General features: G+C 39.8%; 1 pseudogene; it reads left to right on the top strand.

Moving 5' to 3' along the window:
* Positions 1 to 16,725, top strand: part of LOC149261094 (scarecrow-like protein 32 pseudogene) — a 60,025-nt pseudogene extending 43,300 nt beyond the window's left edge.
* The last annotated feature ends 9,323 nt before the right edge of the window (positions 16,726 to 26,048 follow it).

Here is a 26,048-nt window from a genome sequence, read left to right as displayed (position 1 = left end):
CTATGGATAGGATTGATTAGTTCTCCTGTCAAGGTATCCTACCCATGTAGTCCAAGACTCATGGGAAGTACCTCTCATCTGATCAATAAGCAGGGAAATGAGGATAGGGACCATAGTAGTATCGATGGATGCATCGTTCTATCTACGATACACCCTATGCTAGGATGACATTCATTGATCTGGGATCAATGATACTAGTCTGGGACCAGTGGTTGGAGTTGTACCCACTATGACACTAACTTCGGGTCGGTTGAGGACTGGTCTGGGACTAGTGGTACACACTCTGAGATTGACTTCGGGTTAGTGGAGAATGGTATGAAACATTATCAATCAATTCTCCTTCTTCATGGTTTAGCAGAGCAAAGCAGAGCTAGCAGAGCTAGTAGAGTTGAGCAGAGTTGAGCAGAGCAGAGCAGAGAAGAGCAGAGCTAGTAGAGCTGAGTAGAGCCAGCAGAGCCCAATAGAGCCAACAGAGCTGAGCAGAGCTTTGATGGCAGAGATAGTACAGTCAGACATATGGATGAGTAGATGGAGTTCTCCCTAGTTGAGAGGGAGTGTTAAATTGGAAAATAGGGTGAAACTCAATGTGGGTCATCTTATTTATGGTAGATGATATTTTTATTGGATCCCTCTGATCGAGAGGTGTAGGATTGATCTAAAGATCATCTGATTTCGATAAGTATTCATGGAGTTATGAATTTATTTGTATTATAAGACATATTGTCAAGTCAGCCAGCATCCTATGTAGGCTCAGAAGCCCAATAATCGTGTCTATTCATCATCTACGTTTTCGTATAAATATAGAGGACTTGAAATCATTTGATACACACATCCTCTTAATATGTGATCTCCTCCTCTCCACGTCTTTGGGTTTTGGTGAAGGAGAGACACAATGAAGACATGCTAGCCAAAGGGTGATGCCCTAACCGCAAGAAACCGCAGGCGTATGAGGATGATCTACACAACACACAGGCCCTAATACACTATCCAGAAGTCTTATACGCAAGCCCTAATCTACGTAGTCAAGGGGGCTCCCATATACACAGATCGTGATGGAGACTTATACACTGTTCATAATGGAGACGTATACGTAGAAGACTTATGCGTTGTCTTTATACACTAGTCATTGTGAATGTTATATGTTGTTCTGGATATACGTAGGACAGAGAAACTCCCTACACGCAGTGTCTGTCATATGGAACAGTCGCAGTCATATTTGCAGTCACAAGGAGGTGAAGTCGTAGGTAAGGCGTGGAGCTGCAGTCACGAAGAAGAGAAGCCACAGTAGTGAGGAGGTGTAGCCACAATCAAACACAGTCATACGTTCTGGGCTATCAGCATACCTGAAGGAGATTTGATGAAGCTGCAGTAGAAGAGTCGCAGTCAAACACAACATTGTCAATGAATCTTTATATGCAGCAATAAAGACTCATTTATATGCAGTCATGGATGGAAACTCATACGCGGCCATGGAAACATTTATATGTGGATCATGGAGTCATCTATATACTATCATGGAGACACCTTATACACATTCATGAAGATATGTTGTCATGGAGACATAACATTCTCTGGCATACTTGCGAAGACAAGAGTCTTGAAGTGACACTCTTTGTCTCGACCTACAGTCATAGTCCCGTCATAATTATGATCAGAAGGATTCCAGTGATCCCACAAAAATGCACAACATAGTGATCTTAGTCATAATAAAGGATGGCAAGAATGAATGGTCTAATATCATGATGCTACATAATCTACAGTAGGTACAGTTGCAAGGCTTGAAGAATATGTAGAAACCATCTCTATAATGAGCAGCATGATGATGGATGAGACAACATGTTGATGTATGAGTTAGCATGATGATGAATGAGACAACATGTTGATATGAGACAGCATGATGATGTATGATGTAGCATTATGGGCATGTTAGCATAATGAGAGGCATGATGATGGATGAGACAGCATGTTGATATATGAGATAGCATTATGATGTATGATGCAGCATGATGGGCATGATAAATAATGAGTAACATGATGATGAGAGCAGGAGTAGCTCAGTCATCAAGGTTTGACACATGTGACAGTACAACATGGTGTCACATAGTTATGTGCAGCAAATGGACGAAAGGCAACACTCTGATAGATGAAGGAGTCACCTTAGAAAATCAGTTGAAGCAATATGTCTTCAACCAATCTCATGCGATATCAAAAGTCAAGATATTGAATTCTATTGTAAATGTACTATCTCTCTCACTTTCTCTACTGAATTTTGAAGAACATAAAAGAAGAATTGATCAAGGGTTTCCCCACATTGGGGTTTGTCCCTGGCTGGCGCCACATGTTGTGTCCTCTTGCCTTGGCTTGTCTTCTGCGATTTATATTTATGTTCTATTTGTAGTTTACTTTAATGCTTATGTGATTTCTAACTGGGAAAATTTAAATAAATTTCTCTAGGATAGAACATACCTAAAATTAACAATAAGAGTCTTCCACAATGCTAGCTGCATGGAATATTTACTACTACACTATTGAAGTTCCCTACAAAACAATGATGTTACATTATCATAGCAAATAATTTGGGTTTTGAACAATATAACATTTTTTGAAGGATACCCTAACTAGAGGGTAACTTCTTGTTTTATCAGAGCACTTATTTCAAGATTTGTAAGAATCAATAACTCAAATATGCTCAAGGACATGGCTCCTAAAATAGAAAATCCCATGTCAATGATACCAAGAGACTTTCAGTCATTGAGCTTGTATGGTTTGTAGACCTTACTCCATGGCACAGATTTAGATTCTCTTCATCCAATGGTGTCATTGTAGGGGTAGTGGAAGGGTATTCAGTATTTCATATTCTAGACTTCAATATTTCCCATTGCATGAAATGGCCTACATTAATTGATAGTTTGTCCAAAATACCGTAAGGGCCTCCATACATTATATTGACAGTTTCTTGTGCTAGACCTCTAGTTCCTCCATTGCTTAATATGCCTTGGAAGGAATTAGGCATCAGGCTATCCAAATTTTTCCAATCAAGAAACATTCTCTTGGCATTAAGGGTCATCCTTCCAGACACTAATGAAGAATTCTTGATGTTGGATAAGCTTCATCCAACAATATTGGATTTAAGAGAAGGTGAAGGTCTTCTCATAAATTCTCAATTTATATTTCACTACATACATGATGAAACATGAGATCAACAAAGCTCTTATTCATGTTCATCCTGGCAACGAGAAGAACCATTAGGAGCTTTGAGCCCACAATCATGAATGTTGTTTGATGAGTATTCCAATATGAATTCAACTAGCTTAGTCTAAAGGTTGAAAAATGCTTTCAACTGTCTGTGAATCCCCTTTGATGCATTAGATACTTTTCTGCCCAGGGATAGTAAACAAAGACAACAATATGAAAGTGATGTTGGATACAAGATAGAGAACATAATTGCATTCGAGGGACACCCAAGGATAGAGAGGCCTGATTCCAAAGCAAAATGGATGTAATAATGAGAAGGGCTTGTTTCCAAAGAATTTCTTTCAATGAAGACACATTTGCAGAAGTGAAGGCTATACTAGATGAGCAAGTTGTAGGATGGGGTCAAAAGAAAGAAGAGGATTTTGCTCTTCACTTGGAAAGGTCACAATGTTTTTTTTTGCTACACCTTAGTTTCTTTCCCATTTCTAACTATATTAAAGAATGAAGGCTACATGTATACCTTTTATTCTGCTCTAACTGTCCTTTTGAATTGGGAATTGTTTTGATTTTAGTGAATGATTGCATACCTATGAAAATTTCCTCATTGTTAAAGTAGTTGGGATTAATTGTTAATGTTTTCTAATACTTAATTATGGAAAATGTTACGTTGAATGTGATTATTCAGACAAATATTAAATAATGGAATCAATATTAACCAAATAACTGCAATTGTTGTGTTTAGAGGACCTGATGCTCTAACTAGTGAGAAGGTAGTCAACTAGTTGTCAGAATTTTTTCACTAAACACTGAGAACATATGATAACAAATGTGACAACATGCAGGTTATGGGAGAGGTAGAACATAGGCTACCTATAAACATAATTATAACAACCTAGGAATAATTGTTGGAAACATCATTTTAAGTGTAGTAAAAATTATCTACTTGTAGTGACATGAATTATGAGACATGCATGGCTACATGCAATGTGGAGAATCAAACTAGACATAAGCACATACAGAAACTAAATATTTATTGCAAAATTGCAAATGTTTATTTGTAACAAGAACAAAAAATAACCTAAGGGTGGAGAAAATATGTTATACATTCAAGCACATAGAAATATGTATATGCACAAGATAAATTTTAGGAGGTTATATTCATTTATTCAATTAAAATCCCAATACAAGGGAGGTGAATTATTAGTATGTATTGAACAAATCAAGTTATTATTATAATTCATGCCAAACAACATACAATGTCTAAAGTAAACTGTGTATGTGATGCTATAACATAATAATAAATTGACCAAATAAGTGTATCATAATACCGAGAGTTGTAGTTTCACAGGTGGGAGTAAACCCCATTATAGGAATGAAGGATATAGTATACAATTTGTATTTTTTTGTATTAGCACAAAGTTAAACACAGGTGGTTATTACTAACTATGTTAAAATACAGGTATCAATTTATGCCATAGTTACTTACCATAAGATACATACTCAGAACAGGAAGCATCCAAGACACAATAAATTGCTTGTACAAATAAAAATAAATTTAAAACTAAATGGAATTTAGGTACCCTGTAAATATTCGACATACACCTATAAATAGAATATGCTATTATGGGAGAATCTTACCCAAAACATCTAAATTTAATGTATTGTTGGGGAAGACCTAAAAATATTTCCTGAAGAAAACTTGGTGCATTAGAAAGGAGATCATTGTTAGTATTTACATTAAAAATATCAATCTTTGTATTAACTGAAAGTATGGATAACCATATTATGTTGAGGGGAAACTAATAAACATATATAAAGTAGAATCATGATCAACAGGACTTAAGAAAATGATTTTGAAGTTATGTTTGATATCTTTAAGAGCATAGATATATGATCATGCTTCAAACATATAACATTTTAACATGCATAAAAAATAATAAATAAATTGATGGAAATTCCTTAAACATGAAAAAAATATTCTAATATAATTACCAAAGTCTAGTAATGAATGTGGTTTCCCGTCATCGATATATATTTTTTGTGATGTGTGGTTTTTTGTGATGTGTGCTTTTGAGTGTCATAATAAGAAAAGGATGAATTGATACCAAAGATAATCCATTCTAGAGAAGAATATTTACTTGGTTGAACATAATATGAATAAATAGAAACATGTTGTTAAAATAAGGATTTGTTGCTTACTCTAGCAAGATCACATCTCTATTTAAAGCACATATTTTCATAATGGTTGGTTTTGCACCAATAATTACAAAGATTAAACCTTTTAAGTGTGGGGGATTTACGCAGTGCATTATATTAGATATCATTTTTGGGATTCAACTGCGTTAAGTAAGTGATTCAAACGTATGACCATTTCCATGAGAGGTAGTCGTAACTGACTAATTTCTCATGATTTTTGAATAGTTCACTTAGCACTCATTGCATCGGGTGATGCTCACAGGGGTGAAGAAGTGGGATTGAAACTAGTGAAATGTGGAGAACGAATCACATAGCATCAATCATCACTTCCGGGGCTTGCACCCGGTAACCAGGACTTCCCAGGAGGTCACACATCCCAGAACTCCTCTGGCTCAAGCGCGCTTAACTGTGGAGTTTTTCCCCACAATCAAGCCCACTTAGCTTGCTACCCCATTTGCAAAACCTTAGCAAGTATTGTGCCTCATGAACCATTCAAGTAGAGATCCCTTGACTCTTTTTGAATTTAAGTGTGGGGGATTTACGCAGTGCATTATATTAGATATCATTTTTGGGATTCAACTGCGTTAAGTAAGTCATTCAAACGTATGACCATTTCCATGAGAGGTAGTCGTAACTGACTAATTTCTCATGATTTTTGAATAGTTCACTTAGCACTCATTGCATCGGGTGATGCTCACAGGGGTGAAGAAGTGGGATTGAAACTAGTGAAATGTGGAGAACGAATCAAACCTTATTTTTACTAAATTCCATAAAATAAACTCTATTTAATCAAAGTTTAAATCTATTAAAATAGGAAATGAATTTTGTTTAAATAAAATACAAACTATGAAACTCAAATGACAATATGGAGGCAAAAGCACAAAAGAGATGCAATTCCAATCACTCTCTAGTTGCTACTAAAATTCAGAAAATGAAAGCAATTTTTATTACCATGAATCACTCTTTGGCATTTTAGATGCAAGAATGAAGTGAAGAATCCCATTCTTTCTTTGGGGACTTTTCAGCCTCAAAAACTAATTGTTGGTCTAGGACAGAGAACCTCAAAATTCAATATGTGACAAACTTTGGCCCAAACAATCAGCTGATTATCCTTAGGTAAATCCAAGGGAAAAGAAAAACAATGTGATGTAGAGTTTTATATTCACAAGAAAATGAGTGGAGATGCATGGTTAAGTTGTAATTACTAGTCCATTATTTTTAAATAACAATGAACTTATAGTGAAATGATCACTAAAATAGTTCCCTCCTTTTAGCAATTAATATAATCATTTAGGTTAGAAATTTTAAAATATGGATTCCTCCCACTGCATTCAGGAGTTGATTTCTTACTTCCTCCCGATACTCTTGAAAGAAATCCAAATCCATTGAAAAAGAAGGACAAATCTAAATCCATTCAAAATCGAAAGCCTTGTTGGATGGAACAATGAAGAAATCCAAAAGTGGATGTCTTCCTAAAACAATAATGATACTAACTTATCTAATATGGCTTTTAAGAGCAACATGTCTTGAATCTATTAAGGAACTAAACAAAAATTCCTCCTGAATTTCTTCCTATAATTTCTTAATCTTGTTCTCTATTTCTTCCTTCTATGAAAAGTATTTCAAAGAGCTTTCGTGTTTTTGTCTTTTAAATTATTTTGAAAAATCTTAGCTCTTGCAAAGGCATATTTCTTTAATTTTTATGGTTCATCTCTCTCTGCCAATATTTATCTCTTTCAACTATGGATATATTCAACAAATTTATTGAAATTTGAATCATAGGATTTTATTACAGGTTTTAACCTCACACATAAATTACCTACAAACAAATTCCTAAAACATAAAACAAACATACACAAATATTTTCTCGTGGATCCCATAATACCTAATACCAGATTAACTCGTCATTATATTCCTTTCAATTTTACAATAAATATATACATGTTGAGGAATTCATAAACCCAATAAAATAACCCTAAATTAGAACATAACTGTAGTTCCCTTGACCAGATCTACAAATAACATGGGGAAAAAACCATTGTGCCCAAAAAACTATGCATGAAAACCATGTGCAAAATCATGGGTAGGTCCACCCACCATCTTTGGGTCAATTTTGCATCCTTGGGTCTACCCAACTATTATTAGGTCCACATAAAATAAAATTTCTTTGAGGACAGTGCCCCAGACCCCATGATATGTGGAAAGAATATAACACACACCCAACATTCTCCCACTTGTTGTTTTATTTCCACACCGAGGGTCACATGAGAGCTTATTCATTGGTCCAGGGCTACACAATACCCATTTTTTCTCTACACCAAGAAAATTCTCAATGCTCGCAGAATTTTTCAATGGATCTATAACATTCTTTAGAGTGTCCACCTTTACCAACAACACCTTTTTATCTTCAACTATATCCCTCACAAAGTGATATTGAATATCAATGTGCTTTTTCTTTGAATGATAATAATTTTTGTTTTCCAATATTATCGCACTTGGTTATCACAATCTATCCTTATAGCTCTATGTACCAACCTGATACTTGAACATAATATCTACAACCAAACATCTTCCTTGCTTGCATGAGTGGCTGCCATGTATTCAACCTCTATATTTGAAAGTGCCACTACATATTGTCTCTTACTCATCCAACTAAATGCTCCTCCAAATAGGCTGAACACATACCCACTTGTATATCTTCTCTGATCTAGAACTACAACCCAACTTTCATCATCAAAGCCACAGATGTCCCAAACTATGTTTAATATTGGTCTTCCTTGGTAGCAAAGACCATAATCACTAGTAACACACAAATACCTGAAATTCTGATTCACTGTTTGTTGGGTGTGGGATCCCCCAAGGGTAGTTTTGGGGCTTAGAGCCTAGATTTTGGTCCGATTTGGTAATTCCAATGTAAAGACTCCACATTTTGTGGGCGCAGAGCATGTAGTTGTTAAAGAATCGTAGGTTTGTCAGCCCTTATTTAGATAATGTAATGTCAGTTGTAAAAGATCTACCCATGGTCCGCGGACCATGGGATTGTATAAATAGAGCAAAGCTCTTAGTAGTCAAAGGCATCTAGGCATCTAATATCGAAGGAAGAATCAATGAAAATGTATGCGAGATAACTCTGAAGTGTAAGTCTAAGTCTTGGGTAGTAGCGTAGGAAAAGGCTCTGTAGCTGAGTAGATGGAGGCCTAGAAGTCCACAGCTGAATGCGTGGACCCCTGTAGCTGAGTGTGAAGGGAAAGTAAAGTCTATAACAATTTGGAAGTATTAATAAAGAGAAGTATTCTATCATTTTTGCATCTTTATTTCTTGTTTATGCATTGGTTATATTGGGTATGAATTTCACTTCTAATGTTTATATGATGTGCGAATGTGTATAAATGTATTGGTTAAGTGAACACTAGTAAGAACATATGTTTCTGCGAAGCTAACTAAGATCTATTAATAAGATAAGTAAGATACCTAACCTAATTTGAGAGACAGAGAAGATCACTGCTCTAGTAGTGTGAATGGATTGCACCCCCTGGTTAGGGTTGGACAAAAGCGGATTGCACCACTTCACGAAGGTACTGAATGATAAAGCAGAGTGTGAAGCTAGCTACATCAAGGTAGGAATAGTTGGAATAAACCGACATCATACCATCTCAAGGGTGTAGAAACTTGTTTCGAGCATCCCCCTATACTACATCAAGTGAGACTTCAGTCCTTGCTCTATGGGCTGATGCTAAAAGGGCTAGTAATATAGGGATTTGTTTGGCTAACTAACGCTAAACCAGGGTAAGGCCCCTTCAAGCCAACAAGTGGTTCCATTGCCAAGACCAGAATCTACATAAGGGATGTGTGATGTCATATCATTGGAGTCCAACTAAGAAAGAAATTGAAGGCTGGTTGGACAGAAAAATTCATGGATTCAGAGTGTAGGAAAACAGAAACCAGCGACTCTCAAAAGAACAATGGTTAGATAGCTACCTGTATACGGAGATCCACAAAATGTTTTTCACGTCCTTCCCTACTGAGCTATACAAGTGTATCACAAAGCTAGCAGATAGCCAAGGAAGGTGGAAACGTGACGGTCCTATTGTGTGGACCCCTGATCTAGTGAAAAGGTTGGAAGCATCATAGGATAAGAGCGCACACATCGTCGATCATTGTCTTGATCACATTATAGGAGGATTTGTTAATGAGTTCGTAGTCGACACCTTAGTCAGCTATAGTGAGGTAGAACGACGCTTCCTCCAAGGACCACGAGATACGTACGTAAAATATTTGAATACTTGGATTAAAATGTTGTTGTGCGAAAAGCAGGTTATGTAGTTACATTGATGTTCGGGTCTACTTGAAGCCGAAGAATTTACAGGAATGAAGGAAATAAGGGTCCAGAAAATGGCCCCTTCACCACTACCAGCTTCATTGCCATCACCTCCATCTTCACCCGTACCACCTCCACCACCACCATGATTCACTATGGTGAACACAGTGAAGTTACCTTTGTTCAAAGTCTTGGGAAATGAGGATCTAGAACAATTCTGGTTCGTAGTGAAGGCTATATTGGAATCTCAAGGTGTTAGAGATGACCATATAAAGAAAGAAACATTGGTTAACACACTACAGGATCGTGTGCTAACCTCATATATTAAGTACTCCAACGATAACCCAAATACGAGAGTAGCAGACATCGAAGCAGCACTAAATAGGGAATTTAGTGGGCCTAAATATGTAGTGCAGTTGATTATTGGATTCAAATAAATCATGATGCTACCAGGTGAGACACCTTTGGAACTAGATCAAAGGCTGAAATGTATGATTCGTGAAGCCAATATGAATCTGACAGATGGAAAACATCGCGAGTGGTTTGTAGCTTCGCTACTACCACACCTAAGGAGTGCGTTGTCGTAGTAGAAGATAACAACTTAGGCAGAGGCCTTAGAGATTTCTATGAGACTACATGAGACCCTGATGCAAGATCCTAATCTGGGAGTCTAGCAGATCCATGCATAGCTGAAGAATCTGTGCCTTGAGATGCAAAGCTTGAAGCAGGACATGACGGTTCAACTAAAAGTGCGTGAAGAAGTATGGTGCTTGAAATGCAAGAGTCAGGGTCATGAAAAAGACCACCGTCTGGTCTTTACAAATTACCTTGTAGGAGGAGGATCGATGCTTCTAAGGGTGAAATCTCAAGCAGGACCTAGCATGGTTCCTGCTTTTTGGTGTGCTATCTGTCAAGTAGCCAGAAAGCATGCCATGGATAACTGCCACTTGTTACAGAAGTATACGCAAGCTCCGCAACAATTGTTCTGTAACTTTTGTACGTCGGTGGGACATGACGAGCGTACTTGTAAGAGCTATGAATTAATGATGGATAGAACTCTTGCCTATAGGGTTGAGGCCAAAACGCGACCCCTTGACCAGAATGCAGGGATGGCACAGATAGGATTTAAGGGGCGCGGACGAGGTCGAGGAAGAGGACCCGGTAGAGGTCGCAGATAGTTGATTTGCTACAATTGCAGAGGGCTAGGACACTATGCCCACGATTTCACTAATCCAATGCATATGTCGTGAAAGTATTGCACGTTGTTTGATCATGAGACAAAATATTCTCCTGCGCTGATATCTAGGATACGTGACAAACGAGCGATACCACCTCCCTCGACTCAGAACCTGTAGACGATGAGGTCTGACTTGTGCGAGGAAGATCTGAATGTAAATATTGTGCTCCGAAGTGGAATCGCGATGGGAGATGACAAAGGGAAACAACCAAAAGACAACATCTAGGTTCGCAAAGCCCTGACGAAAGAAGTTGAGTTTGATTGGGAGTGCGCTCGAGAAACCTTCATGGAAGCTAAGAAGAGCTTCGCTAAGGCCTCCATGTCAGGAAGAAAAGATAAGCCTGAGCCATAGATGGACCACTCTGTGCTCACAACCTTCATGGAAACTTGTATGAAGTTACTGTGTGACATTAAGGCTGTGAAAGGGTTACAGGAACTCATCAACAGATGTGCTGGGACTGCGCCAGGTGAACTACACATAGTTCGAAAGATCAGAAAACATAAAACAAGGATGGGGTGTGAAATGATACTCACCACATAGAACGAAGAATAGGAAATGGAGCAATTCATCATGGATTTGGGATTAGATGCAAATGTTTTATCGAAACAGACAAGGGATTGAATGGGAAGACCCGCGTTTTAATGGTCTACGATTCCACTGAGAATGGTGAACCAACAGAAAATCATACCCATGGGGCGATTGTAGGAAATAACTATGGATATTGAGGGAGTGAGCACGCTGGAAGATTTTGAAGTGATAGAGATTGTTGATGAAAACAATCCCTACCCTACGCTCTTAGGAATTGATTGGGCCACTGATATGAACGGGGTAATTAATCTGAAGAAGAAAAAGATGATCTTTGAAAAGAAATCACTGCACGTAATAATACCTCTGGATCCTACTGAAGGATCGTGCTATACGGAAACTGTCTGTGACTATGAGAGTGATGATGATATGGACTACATCTACAAGATAATAGCGTGAGACTAATACTAGGTGAATCACACCATGGATGGATTGATTACATGGGAGCACGAGAGTTCTTGCACTTCAGATTCTGATAATGAAGTAGAACGCTAGCAGAATCGGTTACACGAGGAAACTACACTAAATTTCAATATGATGACCCAGTTGCTACGTTGTGTGTCGTCAGAAGAAAGAACTTTTCCTACTCATAATGGTCTAAGTGAGGTAGATACCTTCTTGGATGCATTTGAAAGGGAGGTGCTACAAAAGCAACACTTCCAGGCCTTAGACTGGGTGCAGCATGCTACGCCTACAAGATGGTGGGGTATGCATAAAGGAAGCTTTGATGATTGGCGCGAGTATAGGAGAATGATGCAAACACGATTTGGGAAGCCTAAGATGCAATTGACAGACAAGTAACCCAGGTATAATGATTCACACACATGGATGCAAGTCTATGAAGTAAAGCCCCAACCTGAGCAGGTGCACCTATACTCCGCGCTATAATACCTGGTCAATAAGCATGTGTTGGGGGGGGGGGGGGGGGCGTGCGAATTTGCAGATGGATTTTATTGTTCCAAGAGTACACTTTTGAAGTTTTTGTGAAGCCTAGATGATTGAACACAGGACCAGATCATCTGTCGCACATCGAGACAGGGGAGGAAGCTACTAGTTTGGAGGGAGGATTACCTAACATGCAACTCTTTCCTATGCACATAGCAGATAGACATTTCGAAGATATAATACACTTTATAACATCTGGAACTTCTCTCGAAGGATACTCTATCGAACAAAAGAAGGAATTAGTGGTGTGCGTGGCAGACTTCTCTATCATTGCTAGGCATATATACAAGATGGGGAATGATGAAATACGACGAAGGTATGTACATGAGTTTGAACGAACCAACAACCTCACGAATGCTCATGAGGGTGCCACGGGAGGACATTATGCAGGAAGAGCAACTGCACAGAAGATTCTATGCATAGGGTTGTGGTGGCCAACCCTTCATTAGGATTCAAAAGCATATTGCAAGGCATGTGATGTATGTCAAGAACAGGCAGGCCATCATGGAGGGATGAAATGCCTTTGAATCCACAAATGGCATTGCAACCTTTTGAAAAATAGTTAGTATATTTTGTAGGACCCATTAAACCTCAAGGAAAGATAAGCGCGAGGTATATTATCACTGCAACGGAGTACTTGACCCATTGGGTAGATGCACAGACGGTGAAGGATTGCACAGGTGTGACCACCGCTAAGTTTCTATTTGAACATGTACTGATGTGATTTGGGTGTCCAAAGATCTTAACGAGTGATCACGATACACACTTCCTGAATGAGACGATCAGCACACTAACCAAGGAATTTCAGGTGTATAATGAAAGGAGCACACCTTATCCCCCATAGGATAACGAGACATTGGAGGCATTCAACAAAGTTCTTGGAAACATGCTGACCAAGGTATGCAATGTGCAATGAGGTGATTGGGAGCTATGCATACCTGTAGTGTTATGGGCTTATTGAATGACATGCAAGAAACTTACAGGACGGACAACTTTTAGGCTTGTCTATGGAGTGGAAGCTGTAATGCCTATGGAATACATCATGTCTAGTCTATGCATAGCAGTGCTCACAGGTATGATGGACCACAGAGCCCTGGAGGAGAGGCTCACATAGCTAGATGAGCTCGAAGAAGATCGATTTTTGGCTGGATTTCACCAACAGGTCAAAAACATCATGAAAAATCATGGCACAACTGACACATCAAGCTATGCAAATTCAAGGTAAATGATCTGGTGTTGTTGTATGATAATAAGTTTGATAAATTCCCAGGGAAGTTCAAGATGCATTGGTTAGGGCTATATATTATTAAGGAGATTACCAACAGAGGTGCAGTACAACTGGTCAAGTTAAATGGAGAACCCTTCCCAGGAAAGGTGATTGGCAGTCACTTGAAGCCATACACCGGTGATCCGGTGATGTGACTATATGGAAGTAGCACAATGTTAATGCTCTAGGTAGTTGAAAGGAGGCGTGGGACTATAAACTACACTGCCCGAGAGCTACGCGATGTTAGGACTGCGCGTAGTAATGAAGTGTCACAGGGTCTGCAATAGTGTGAAGATAGTTGTGGGGGCACAAAGGTCTACTGAAAAGTGACCGTTAAAGTCACTATTCACGATTTGATGCTTGCTTTGAAGCCAAATGGAGTGGGTAACAGGCATTTAAGGCGAACTTTATGGGCTAGATTCTTGAAATTTTCTGCCAATATAGCATTAATGGACTGAATGTGGGGGAAATGGTTGAATTCAAATTCAAAAGGCACTATAAATTACAAGTGGTTGTCCAGCAAACAACACTTGGAAATTTGAGAACTGAGTTGTTGTGCACTCGAGTATTCATGAACTGAGACTTATTCGAGACTCTGAAAGCGAATTCGTTGTTTGAGAAACTACTAGAGACATTGAAAGAACTATGGAGTAGCACTATGTCAGCACCCGAAGAAGCCATGGACATAGGAGTAGTGACAGCCAAGGAAGTTGCGTAGGAAATTGTGGAAGTGGAAGCCCTAGAGAGTGTCAGAATAATCATTGAGGTCCCTAAATCACCACGAACACTGAGACCCAAGAAGGATAAGCAGGCCATGATCCCAGTGTGCATCTCCCCAAGAAATCCACAGAGGACCAAGCTCACCTTGCAGGAAAAGGGGAAGGCTATTAATCTGGAGGCCAACGAAGAGTTTGAAGAAATCTTGGTGGATGAGGAGGGCGAGGATGTAGAGATGGAAGTTGAAACGGAGGGTGCAGACCCTATTACTTGGTTACCTGAATATGTGCCTCTGCGCAATGGTAAAGCCAAGGTGCCGAAGGATATAGATGAGAGAAAGAGCTCTCTGCAAACTCCGCTACTCCCAGATGATATTATTTTTAACGGAGCACACTTGGGATGGGTTCCCATGTTGAAATTTTAAGATTGGGACCTCGCAGACCACGAGAAGTTCCCGCATTTAGTGAATGTGAAGCTAATGCACCAGAAGATGGATGCGATGGCTAGAATGATTGAATCGGAGCTTGCAAATGGCTCAGAGGTGTCTAGAAAACATGATTATTGAACTTACTCTAGGTGAAACATTACCACCACACCCTAGTGACCATTTTCGTCATCAGGCAATTGCTCTACTTGGTGCATGATGGGTGCTTGTGGCTAGAGGAGCCCATCCCCATCATGGACCATCTAATTCACCGGATTACACGGCTACCTTGCTCAGGGGAGGATCCAACAAACATTTTAGAGGGAAAAGGTGGCGAGTTGTCCCTTGTAGACGAAATGAAAACGAAGTTTAAGTTGGAGAAGAAGAAGTGAGGGTATGACATCTCCAGTATCAACCCTACAGTCAAGGTCGTGAAACAAATATTGGTAGGGAAGGTGATGTGGAAGTGCCATGTGGATGAGGTGCTTGCACCAATGGTTGCACTAGCGGTGCAATGTGTAGAAGGCTTCCGGTTCAACTGGGTGAACTACCTATGCGGCGAGTTTCTTGGGAATTGTCGCAAGGCACAGTAGCACGACAAACCTTTCATTACACATGGCTCCTATTGTCAATCGTACTAGTTGGATGGGAGCTACTCAAAGATAGGCAGTTCCCTTCAGTTGCGTCGGACCTTCTAGAGGCAGCGAAGTACGCTTCACTGTGGGTGACCAGGGATGCACAGAGGATAAAGGAGAGAAAGATATTTTGGATACTAATGGAGATGAATACCCGAATGGGGATCAATCGTAAGCCACTGTTATCACCCACATTCTACAAAATTTTGTAGATCTTTTCAGAGTTCAAAGAAGATTTCCACCATGTCTTCATCAGGGGGTGGAAGGACCCTACGAAGACGCAACATGATTTATTGTATTTGTCGACTCATGATGTGATATTCATAGTCCTTGAGTCTTAGCCACCGGAGTGGCACACTCTAGCTAGCTCCGTGGTGGAAATAAAGAAGTTCGCCACGTAGTGCAAGAAGGAAGAGAAAAAACTTCGGATGGCGCAGCTAATGGAAAAGCGGAGGAAAGAAGAAGCAGTGGCTAAGGCCGAGGTAGTGTATGATGCTGCGAAGTTGGCAGAGCAGCAGAAAATAGTAGTAGAATAGTGTGAAGGATAGAAGTACCTTCGCCCAAACTAGAGATAGACATAGAACAAGGTGGCGTGGACCCACACACAACATCCACCCAACTCAAGCGCCTGCGACCACGAGAGTAGATAGTGCCGCGAAAGAAGACAAAGACATAAAAGACTTCTTTCGACCCAATCACCCTCACTGAGGGGGATTTGAATGATATTGACGAAATGGTTAGGCATGTGACCAGAGAGGCCCTCCAGTAGTTTGAGGAACAACAATAGTTGGTATTGGGGGCTCTCGGGACCGAGTTGCAGGAGTTTTGTGTACACACTCCACAAGCTAGTATAGTGTCCACTGTGGAGCATTGGAAAGGTATGTTTTTGACGAACAATTTAGTGACTTTTCAGTAACAATTGTAACCCTTTCTGCATAATGAACTTAAAGAAATAAATAATTTTAATAGAATGTGTGAGAATTAGTATGGAAAGCTTAATCGCTGATAATTGTCATTTTTCTATGCAGGAAAAGGTGGAAATGGAGAGCTGGCGTCCAAAAAGGAAAGACAAAGGAGGAATAACTGTTGTCCCTCTAGAAGGAAACCGGATGCAAACGAGATCAAACAGATCGAAGAAGAATGACCCAGGGAAGAAAGAAGGGTTACCAATTCGGCGGAATAGGGAAAGAAAAGTAAAGGATTAATGGCTTGGCGAATCCCTCGGGATCTTTGATCCTGAGGGATCGTTGTTTTGCTTATTTTTGTTACCTAGATACCTCCGCCGTTACTTTTATAAAAAGGAACAGCACCGTTAAGCAAGAGGGATCGCTGTTTTGCTTATTTTTGTTACCTAGATACCTCCGCCGTTACTTTTATAAAAAGGAACAACACTGTTAAGCAAAAGGACTTTTTTTATGTAATCTTAAGTTTCAGACTAAACTTTGATCATCGACTCTCACTGAGACTTGGTTTGTTGTACGTTTGTTGATGCGTTAATATAAAAGACTTGGTGTTTATTTCATCTCTGCGTCTGGAGTAATCTAAGCCGGTGTACTGTTTGAAGCTAAGGGCCTGGCTCCGAAGGACACTTGCTTTTGTATCATTATAATTTGATTTCTGCGTGATTTGCTTATCTCTATTGCTCAGCAATCTGACATACTTTTTATATGCTATTCCATGCTCTATTCCGACTAATCCATTAATGGTTTCTTCAGGAGATTAATATAGTGACTCTGTATCATATGAGTGAATCCTTTCAGAGTTGATTGCATGTTATCAGTCTAAGCCAACTATTTCTGTTACAGAGCATTTGTACTGAATATTACTGTTATTGGATTCGTGTGAAATCCCACTCGTTGGAATCCGGAAGTAATGTTGTTCTATTTGGAAACATAGTCATATCTTCTTTGACCATCAGATTGCTATATTAGTGTGGTGTGTGTGTATATGGTTGATGCTTGTTGTTCCATAATTTATCAGTAAAGTATATTTCATCCAATTTGCTTTAAGAGAGAAGATTGCTATTTGATTGCAGAATGTGAGTTTGGTTCAATAGAGCAAGTTTAGTTCTGACTCGCGAGGCTTAGTTTATTTGATTACTGTTCCATTTACTGTTGTTCTATTTCAGACTTGCTGTTCCATTTCCTGTTTGTTGTTCCATTTTACTTTCTGTCGTTCTATTTACTTGCAATTGTTTCTTTGGTGTGAGAGAAGGTCTAAGGCTGTAGAGAGCCTTAGTTGTCGCTGCTTAGCTCCCAGAACTATGGTCCATGCTCTAATTTTCTTTCCATCAGTTTCTAGAGGGATGGGTTATCGCTTCCGCACCCTTGACTGATAAGCTACCTTGTGTGATTTTATGCCTTTAAAGTATTCTAGTCTAGCATCCAATTGCCCTTGTATTTTCTGAACACTGTACTACTAAGCATTACTCTGACGAATAGCCTCGGATTGAGATACTTTTTGCAATAAAAAAGTGTTCCCGGATTGACTTATTAATGTGGCATAACTAGAGGTGAAAGAGACCCTTGTTACAGCTCTACATTTTGGTGCCGTTGCCGGGGATCGAACCCCCGGTCACTCGTGTGACAGGCGGGAATACTCACCACTATATTCGATTTCGGTATCTCGTTGTCCATCTAAAACATGGCGTAATTTTATATGCTGTTCCTTTATAACTGGTTACACGATGGCTGCTGCTCCTCTATTTGACGTCTGGGGCAACCTATCACATCGCGGGGGGGGGGGAAGGTAATCTCATTACTCCACGAGTTACGTGTCAGCACACCATTCAGGGTAGATAGTGTACGAAGGTATGGCATGGTTTAACGGTATGATAATTCTATTTTACGCAAAGTTTCCATCCACAATCCATTTCTGTTGCATACTCTATTTTTTTGCGACGTTCACCTTCTCTGTGTCTCAAAACAGCACAGGCAGTTGTTGTTCCATTGGAAATTCTTAGTGGAACCATGGGAGGAAAGGCAATACGAAGCGAACCTTAGGAATTGAAAGTCTCTGCTGTTGCCCAGGAGATCCTGGAAAAGGTTGGATGGCTGAATTATTTCAGTCGCCTACAAGAATCAAACGAGACAGTGGCGTTGGAATTTCTGCAAAACTTGCAGGAGGACTACTCCATAGTAAGAGAAAGGCGGATAGCGGTCACTGATGATGTAATTGCAGAAGTCTCAGGACTACCAACCACCGGACCTGTATGGACGCTGAGGAAAGAAAGACTACAAAATATTATGGAGATTTTCCAGGATGAAGGTCAAAGCTTGATAGTGAAGGGGAAGGGAGTTCTGCCAGCAACGTTAGGAGAACCCTGGACCGAATTAAGAAAGATAGTACAGAGCTACATTACTTGTGAAGGAAGGAAAGACGTAGTAAGACCACGTCATCTTAAACTCTTAGCTGTTTTGAAAGAAAAATGTTCTGTAAATCTGCCTGCACTTTTAAATTCACTATTGCATGATGCGGCCCGAAGCCTGAAAACGGCACAGCACGTAGAAGCAGTTGTTAGCCACCATGGATTGATTCGATTGATAGTGATCCATAGTGTCACTCAACAGCAAAGCAGCTAAGAGAACAAACAGTCCCTCGGGAGAAATATGAAGATTTGCAACAGCAACTTCGGGATATGAGTCAGTGTGAGAGCCAGGCCTTCGAAGGCTGGAAAAAGGAGCAAGAAAAGGTTGCCAAGGTAACTCGTCGATTAGATATTATTGTTAGGCAGATGGACACTGTGTGTTCTTTGTATAATGACGTTCTGGTCTGTAGGGCCCCTGCTAAAAACTATGCTTTATTTTTTCTTGAACAATATTTACGATTAAAGATAAAAGCTGTCAGGGCAGGTGCCCCTATACAAATCAATACTGTTAATGATTTTATAGATTGTTGCAAGCATTATGGAATTAAGGTTCAAATATTATTGTGTGAATTTTACTTGCATAACCTCGTGCTAGACCAGGAAACTGATTTAAATCCTGGCCCTTTTGTTGGGGACATACAGTTGCAAGCCTTCGTTTCATTCGGGGTTAATCAGCTAAAATGGCTCAGAGCTTATAACACTTTTCAAAGACAGGAAAATAGCCTAGACTTGTGGGTAAGAGCTGAGCCTAGAGACCCAGTGCTGTTATGGAGAGCACATAGGAACCTTATGAGAACCCCGGGTGTTATGGAGACATTAGGACCCATGCACGAGGACCTAATCCGACAAAATCTAGAATATTTTCTGACTATTAAAGACCTCGCCATCGATGCTGCAAAATTCCGATACTGGACTTCTAACCCAAACATCCAGCTCAGGGAACCGTTCAAATATGAAAATTTTGAGCTAGCTGCCAGCCGATTGAACCTTTATGGCGAGCGTATTTTGCAAGTAGGACCATCCTGGTTAGGGTAGCGATTTCGTAGTCTAGTCATTTGGCATCCTGCACCCGGATATCAGGCCTTGTATGAAATTCCTGAAGGTCAAACAAATCAGTTCTTTGACGATCTAGTTGCTCATCACGGTTGTAGGCCTCCACACGAAGTTCCCTCTCCAGCCTATTCACTCACCGCCTTGCATGTCAACTATAATGTTTTCATGAGGGCATGAAACAGGGTAAGCAGGGGGGTGTGTGGAGCACTGGAAAGGTATGTTTTTGACGAACAATTTAGTGACTTTTCAGTAACAATTGTAACCCTTTCTGCATAATGAACTTAAAGAAATAAATAATTTTAATAGAATGTGTGAGAATTAGTATGGAAAGCTTAATCGCTGATAATTGTCATTTTTCTATGCAGGAAAAGGTGGAAACGGAGAGCTGCCGTCCAAAAAGGAAAGATAAAGGAGGAATAACTGTTGTCCCTCTAGAAGGAAACCAGATGCAAACGAGATCGAACAGATCGAAGCAGAATGACCCAGGGAAGAAAGAAGGGTTACCAATTCGGCGGAACAGGGAAAGAAAAGCAAAGGATTAACGGCTTGGCGAATCCCTCAGGATCTTTGATCTTGAGGGATCGTTGTTTTGCTTATTTTTGTTACCTAGATACCTCCGCCATTACTTTTATAAAAAGGAACAACACTGTTTAGCAAAAGGGCTTTTTTTATGTAATCTTAAGTTTCAGACTAAACTTTGATCATCAACTCTCACTGAGACTTGGTTTGTTGTACGTTTGTTGATGCGTTAATATAAAAGACTTGGTGTTTATGCGTCTGGAGTAATCTAAGGCAGTGTACCATTGGAAGCTAAGGGCCCGGCTCCGAAGGACACTTGCTTTTGTATCATTATAATTTGATTTCTACGTGATTTGCTTATCTCTATTGCTCAGCAATCTGACATACTTTTTATATGCTATTCCATGCTCTGTTCCGACTAATCCATTAATGGTTTCTTCAGGAGATTAATATAGTGACTCTGTATCATATGAGTGAATCCTTTCAGAGTTGATTGCATGTTATCAGTCTAAGCCAGCTATTTCTGTTACAGAGCATTTGTACTGAATATTACTGTTATTGGATTCGTGTGAAATCCCACTCGTTGGAATCCAGAAGTAATGTTGTTCTATTTGGAAACATTGTCATATCTTCTCTGACCATCAGATTGCTATATTAGTGTGGTATGTGTGTATATGGTTGATGCTTGCTGTTCCATAATTTATCAGTAAAATATATTTCATCTGATTTGCTTTAAGAGAGAAGATTGCTATTTTATTGCAGAATGTGGTTTGGCTCAATAGAGCAAGTTTAGTTCTGACTCGCGAGGCTTAGTTTATTTGATTACTGTTCCATTTACTGTTGTTCCATTTACTGCTGTTCTATTTCAGACTTGTTGTTCCATTTCTTGTTTGCTGTTCCATTTTACTTTCTGCCATTCTATTTACTTGCAATTGCTGCTTTGGTGTGAGAGAAGGTCTAAGGCTATAGAGTGCCTCAGCTGTCACTGCTTAGCTCCCAGACCTATGGTCCATGCTCTAATTTTCTTTCCATCAGTTTTTAGAGGGATGGGTTATCGCTTCCGCACCCTTGACTGATAAGCTACCTTGTGTGATTTTATGCCTTTAAAGTAGTCTAGTCTAGCATCCAATTGCCCTTGTATTTTCTGAACACTGTACTACTAAGAATTACTCTGACGAATAGCCTCGGATTGAGATACTCTTTGCAATAAAAAACCGTTCCCGGATTGACTTATTAATGTGGCATAACTAGAGGTGAAAGAGACCCTTGTTACAACTCTACATCCACGAGCCTTGCGATTGGCACTTCGGATGCCGAGGAAATATTGCACACAAGGGTGACCAACATGATAGTGCTACTGGATGGGGAACTTACTACAAAGAAGGAGGCCAACAAGGCCACGATTAGTGGTTTGAAAGGGGTCGGATTAAATATGGCCATGCTCCCTGGGGAGACACTCTATCTCTTGCAAGAGGGAGTCACCGTGGAACTTCGCACAACAAAACTTCGCACATTGCAGGTGATGAGAGAGTAGCGCATCAATATTGAATAGTTGTCCTGCAGCACAATGAGGCAGCCGAGCAGAATTAGTAGATTATGTAGGTGATATAGGAAGCCTACCGAATGGTCCCGGAGTTGGACATTCAGGCAGAAGAATCAGTGGAGGCACGTGTTTGAAAATTGACCATAGGGGTGCGCGATGCTAGAGAAGAGATGGCCAGGGTTCAGCTGGAGCTGAACCTGCAGATCATAGAACTGTAGTTGAAGGCTCAGCCTTCAACTCTGCTAGAAATCAAGGAATAGCAAACTACTTCTGTTATAGTGGCAACAACGGTGGTTGACAGTGCAGTGGCAGACTGGATGCGGCTGTTCGAGAAGTCATTCGACGTCCAAACTACCTCGTAGGAGGACCCGAATGTAGAGTGCCTAGAGATAGAGGTGTGCGAGATACAACATAAATATGACGAAGTAGAAGGGACCACATAGATGGTTGCCCTTACATAGAGGCTTGCAAGGATGTAGAAGGCAAAGGCACTCAAGGAATAGGTGGACGTCGCTCGGCATAAGGAAGCAATCTTAAAAGTACATCTACAGCCATGGATCGATGAGGAATATAAAATTACAGTCTCCATTGAAGAAAATTTCACACAACTGCAAGTTATTCACCAGAGTATTCAGGGGAGAATTTCAATAGCAGCAGTCATCGACCAGCATGTGGAAGAAGTCCAGTGGGAAACTGCTCAGTGTGCTGCTGAAGTTGTAGGGATTTAAACAGAGTTGGGAGGTCTTCGCGCTAAGATCTCTGCACCTACGGAGTGACTCGAGGGAGAGTCATGATGTTTATGTTGGGGGCCTATTGGGTGTGGGATCCCCCAAGGGAAGTTTTGGGGCTTAGAGCCTAGATGTTGGTCCAGTTTGGTAATTCCAATGTAAATACTCCACATTTTGTGGGCACGAAGTGCATAGTTGTTAAAGAGTCATTGGGTTGTCTGTCCTTATTTTCATAATGTAATGTCGGTTGTAAAAGATCAACCCATGGTCTGCAGACCATGGGATTGTATAAATAGAGCAAAGCTCTAAGTAGTCAAAGGCATCTAGACATCTAATATCAAAGGAAGAATAAATGAAAATGTATGCGAGATATCTCTAAACTGTAAGTCTAAGTCTTAGGTAGTAGCATAGGAAGAGGCTCTGCAACTAAGTGTAGAGAGGCCTAGAAGTCTGTAGCTGAGTGCACGGACCCTTGTAGCTAAGTGCGCAAGGCGAGTCGAGTCTGTAATCATCTAGAATTATTAATAAAGAAAAGTATTCTATAATTTCTGCACCTTTATTTCCTATTTATGCATCTGTTATATTGGGTATGAATTTCACTTTTAATTCTTGTTGGGTTGTGTTATATTCTTTCCACAACTAGCCCATGTAGTTAACTGGGGGGTTAGAAGGGGGGCAGAGCCCCCCCTTCATTGCGCTGATTGCGTTGCAGGGGGATTTACAGAGGGATTGAAGGGTGTAGGTAACCCCACTCTATGGGGTCCGAGCGGACCTACCTATGGTTTTGTGCATGATTTTCCGCACATGGTTTTGGATGCGACAGTCTTTGGTCCATGGTTTTGGATGTGATGATTTTCGGTCCATGGTATTGGATGCTTCAACATGTATAAATATGTATTGTAACATTGAAAGGAGCATAATGAAAAATCAAGATGGTAGTCCCGGTTTCAGGATCCAGGGGAAAATCTCTGTGTATATGTGTTTTATGTGTTATGATCTCGCATTTTTTATTTTCTGTGCTTTAGAATTTGTATGCAAGTAATTTCTGTACGGGTTTAAAACATACATTTGGTATCAGAGCTATTTTGGCTTCAAGGGGACACATTTATTACTGAGACATTTCGCTCAGGCGTGTGGTAGACCCTGTTCAGTGGGAGATCTGTCGGATCGATTCTGGTGGCAAAAGAAGATGGCGAGCAGTGGAAATATAGAGATCGAGAAATTTAATGGTCAGAGTTTTTAGTTGTGGAAACTCAATATGGAGGATCTGTTGGTGGATAAAGATCAATGGATCATGGTAGATCTGGGTATTAAACCAACGATAGTGTCCAATGAAGAATGGAAGAAGTTGGATCGGAAGGCAAAGATCACAATATGATTATGTGTATCAAATTTTGTATTGTTGAATATATCAGGGGAAGCTATGATGAAGTCTTTCTGGGACAAGTTAGGGACTTTTTACCAATCTAAGTCTCTGGTGAATATATTGTTCCTATGGAAAATGATGTATAACCAGAGGATGAAAGATGTAAACTCGGTGACAGAGCATCTGAATGCATTTAATACTGTGGTAAGTCAGTTATTATCTATTGATATTGAATTTTCAGATGAAGATAAGTGCATCAGTTTGTTGTGTTCTCTACCAGATTCGTTGGATAGTCTCGTTATTGCAAGGTAGCAATATAGCTTCCTTGTAGTTTGATGAAATAGTCTCATCCTTGCTGACGAAGGAAATGCGATGGAAAAATATGGAGAACAAGAATGGTGATGCCTTTTCTATACGAGGATGGTCCCAGAACACAAACAAAAATAAGTCATCGAGTGGTAGATCTAAATCTAGAGGGAGATCTAAATATCCAGGAAAACCTGTAAAGGTGGTGTGCTGGAAATGTGGAAAAGAAGGGCACTACAAAAGGGACTGTAAATCTAAAGGTCCTGATAAATGAAAGGGATTTGATGATGATCCTTCTGCAGAGGTGAAAACCACCTCAGATGAAGGTGGGGATGTGTGTTTGGATTCTTCAAGTACACATGTAGATCATGAGGCATGGTTGATTGACTCATATGCATTCTTTCACTTCACTCCCCATAGAGAGTGGTTCTGTGAGTATGATAAATATGATGGTGGTGATGTTTTCTTGGGGGATGACAGAAAGGCTAGAATGGTTGGTCATGGAAAAGTAAAGTTGGAGTTGCAAGGTGGAAGGGTTAGAACACTTCCGGGTGTTCTGCATATTCCTACATTAGCCAAAAATTTGCTTTCTATAAGCAAGTTGGATGATGCAGTTGTAAAAATAGTGTTTGAGAAGGATACCTGCAAGATGGTTTGGGGGACACTGGTATTGATAAGGGGAGTTCGAATTGGAACTTTGTACAAGATGCAAGGTAGTACTGTTTTTGATGGGTGCAAAAATTCCGTGGTTCCTGAAAGTGGAGAAGAAAATATAGTGGTCCCTGGAGAGAAGACCATGTTGTGGCATCAAAGGCTTGGACATATTTGAGAGAAGGGCCTTCGAATACTTCATGGTAAAGTTTTTTCAGAGTCTCATCAGTTTCTATATATCTGAAAAAATTAGGTTGGAGTTGAAACAAGTGCTTTACCTCATGTTCAATATAGAATAATTTCTCTAAGTTGTCATAGAGAACTCGACGTGTGGGGACTGCTTTTATTCCTGATGCACTTGTTGATGAACTCGCTTGATCTCCAGTATACTTATTCAATTTATCTACATAATCAATGTCCTTCACTAACCTTTTATTGATGACCAACGGATTTGGTAGCCCTTTATTCTGTAAGACAATAAACTTCTCCATAAAAGAATTGATTTCCACCTGCATATCTTGACATCTTCTCTCTATATTCTGCATCAAAGTTCTTTTAGTTAGAACCCTTTTGATTTCCAAAATAGTGTTTGTCCTGTTTGGGATGCCAAGTGCTTCCAGTTGTTCCTTATCTTTGGTATTCAAAAAATGTATAAGCCAGTTGGCTTGTTCAGGCATCTGTCCTAATTGTGCTTTTGTTTGTTTAATTGCTCCATGTGCTACTTTCACTAAATCAATATGTTCATAAATCACTTGGATAGATGGCCACACATCATTTATAGATTGAATGATGTTGGCCCAAAGAATTTTCTTGATCTCTGCCAGAGGTTTATCAAAAGTGAGATCTTTCTCTAGTGTTTTTACTTTATTTTCTAATGCTTTGATCTCCCTTGTTTTTTCCACAACATTTATCTTTGAAATATTATTATCTATTTCCATTTTAGCTAGCTTTTCTTTTACCTTTTTTAATTCTGACACTTGTAGCCTCATGTCTTC

Source organism: Pinus tabuliformis, chromosome 6 (genome assembly GCF_031772625.1).
Source record: "Pinus tabuliformis cultivar Carrire ecotype Pingquan chromosome 6, CPIR1, whole genome shotgun sequence".
NCBI lineage: Eukaryota > Viridiplantae > Streptophyta > Pinopsida > Pinales > Pinaceae > Pinus > Pinus tabuliformis.
The sequence above is the reverse complement of the archived record's forward strand: the minus strand, read 5'-3'. Positions and strand labels throughout refer to the sequence as shown.